At 41.9% G+C, this 2,926-nt stretch overlaps 1 long non-coding RNA gene across 1 annotated transcript; it reads right to left on the minus strand.

Moving 5' to 3' along the window:
• Positions 1–1,037: 1,037 nt before the first annotated feature.
• On the minus strand, positions 1,038–1,578 carry LOC308104629. The gene is made up of 3 exons (XR_013934838.1): positions 1,482–1,578; positions 1,325–1,372; positions 1,038–1,120 (listed from the first exon to the last, which is right to left on the minus strand). It is a non-coding gene; the product is annotated as an uncharacterized lncRNA (long non-coding RNA).
• Between the last annotated feature and the right edge of the window lie 1,348 nt (positions 1,579–2,926).

Here is a 2,926-nt window from a genome sequence, read left to right on the forward strand (position 1 = left end):
ACTGCCATGTAGCTCCCAACTCCAAAGAACTCTGGAGGGAAGTAATCCAAGGTTCCTAGAATCCACACAGAGAGAAAGAAAGGGTAAGAGCAAGTGAGAACTACCAAACACGCCATAACATAAGGCATAACCTTATGTTATGCCCATACAATGTCCAGAGCAGACAGAGGCACAAATGGTCAAACAAGAATATTGTGGGAGGGAAGCCAATCAGTGTTTTTTGTCACTGCACTAGCAACTCCTACAGGTTGATAAAGGACGCCTGTCAGCAGGCATGTTGAACTGTGAGGAATAGGGCGGTTCCTCCACACACACTACGTCCTCAGGTGAAGCTTCTCACTGGCACATGAAAAGAAGCGGCAGGTAGTTCCATGTGTATAGAAGGAGGTGTTATATCATCCCTGGGACCAACCCAGTCCAACAACCAACCAGTAGGGGTCAGCAGTGACAAGATTACACACATGTAAGTGTTGCCATAAGTGGCAGATAATGGGGAAAGTTGGCACACAAAAAAGAAAAAGACAAAACATTATTGTACCAGCCATGTCAGTATATTCCTCATCTGTCTGGGCGCAGCTACAGCCAAAGTCTATGATCCTGACTACTGGACCCTGAGAGCCTGTCTGCACTAGTATGTTCTCCGGCTTGATGTCCCTGTGAACAACACCTTTCTGATGGAACTCTATCAGTGCGTCCACTAGCTGCTCTGTTATGGTCTGAGAGAGAGAGAGTCAGGGCCAGGGGATATGACAGAGAAAGACATGTTATGAGACTGTTGGACTACTGTCATGACCTTGATGGATCTATTTAATGGACATAGTACCACACACACACACACACACACACACACACACACAGTTTTTTTTTTATCTGATTGTTTCCATCAATCCTTCCATCCTCTTACCTTAGCCTCATGCTCCGGCAGGCTGCCTCCTCTTTCCATGACGTAGTCAAACAGGTCCATGGAGGGGACTGGTCTCTCCATGACCAGGACCACCTGCTGACCCAGGTCAACCCAGTCCAGAAGGGTGACGGCTGCAGACTCACCAACCGAGGTCCCTGCTACCTGTCTCTGCAGCAACACCTCTGTGGGAATCCTGAGCAGGTTCCCGTTCACAGTCTGAAGTCACAGTAACAAAGACTCTATTACATAATGATCTACTAGTATATTTTACATATTTTACTGGTGCATTGACTGACAATGGTCATGACAGTGACTGGTTTAAGATAAATGTATTGCCCCACATAATATGGAGAGAGACACAGACACTATATTCTAGAGAGAAGAACTGGTGAACATTTCAAACAACTAAAAACAACTCACCACTTCTGTGTAGGCCACCTTCTCCTTAGGAATGTATTTGATCGCCACCTTGAGGAGAGAGACACAAATATATCATTCATGGCTTCATCAATGATAGGTAAATAAATAAGGTGTTTGTATGTGCGTGCGTGCGTGCGTGTGTGTGTGTGATCCTTACAGGCAGGTTGTCAGCTCTACGGTAGCCTCCAAAGACAGTCCCATTGCCTCCTGTCCCCAAAGGCTCTTGTTGGACATATACGTCGTCTAAAAGAGCTAAACAGACAAAAAAGAAAAAAGTTTAATCAATCAATCTATCTTATTAGGGCTACCTGCCTCTATCAATTATTTTCTTAGCAATTATTCTATCCACTACTCTCGATTAATCAAATCGTGTTTTTTTGTGCATAAAAGTGAAAATAGTGAAAATAACAGATCTACAAGCTCATAACACATCACAATGAGACATGTTACGAGCTTGTAGATTGAAACTTTTTATTATATCCAAATAATTTTGATCTTGATCTTTGAAACGTTTAACCTTAAGTACATGCCCAAAATAGGGATAGATTATTAATAGATTATTTTATCAAAGTATCCATTATCGATTTTTTATACAAGCGATTACTTGGATTAAGTGTTACGCCCTTACATTCTACTGCATAGCTTACCTTTCTTATACATGTAGGTAAAGTTCTTCTTAGCCATCTCTACCAAGGCCAAATGGACACCACTGGAGTCAGGGCTGTGGGAAGATGAGGAACAGGATGCTGATGAAGAGGATGCTGATGAAGATGGTGATGAGGACAATGACCTGTAGCCTTGGGAGAAGGACTGTGACGATGTCCAGGACAATGATGAAGATGAGGATGAAGATGAGGACGATGTCCTCTTCCTCTTACACTTCCTCCTCTCTGTCTCCTCCACAACATCAACAGTGTTACTCCCTAAATGATAAGAAACATGAAACCATGATGAGCTTCTACTGCATTTGAAAACTAACAACAATATAACAATGTGTTGAATATCTATCTATCTATAGAGATGTACTGCTTTTAGTTTTTCCTTCCCAATACCGATGCGTATCGGTCGATACTGAGTACCGATCCGATACCAGCGTGTAATAAATAAATGAAATCTAGGATCTGAGAATCAAACTGAGATCTGGGGACTCTTACAGGTCTGTAACTCTGAGAGTGTACAAATGGAACCAAATGGACCTGTAGGGTCCTTGGAATTAAATATGTTTGAGAACCACGGATCAAGGAATACATAGAAATTCTAATTCTAATTGTTAAATTGCAGCTATAAGTTAGAAAATAATAACGGAAAGAGTACAGTAAGAGTATAAAACAGTAGTGCAACATCAACTGAAACATTCAAAATATTACAATATCATCATTACGTGGTATGGGAATGGCATAGACTGGCATATTCGCCGATACCAGCATTTTATGCAGTATCGGCAGCTTTTCCGATACTGGTATCGGAACAACTCTATCTATCTATCTATCTATCTATCCATCCATCTATCTACTGCATAGCATAGCTTACCTTTCTTGTCACAGTAAGGGGATGAAGATGAGGATGAGGATGGTGACACTGACCACTTCCAACTCTCTGTCT

The sequence above is a fragment of the Gymnoscopelus braueri genome, assembly GCF_963280865.1.
Source record: "Gymnoscopelus braueri genome assembly, chromosome: 17".
NCBI lineage: Eukaryota > Metazoa > Chordata > Actinopteri > Myctophiformes > Myctophidae > Gymnoscopelus > Gymnoscopelus braueri.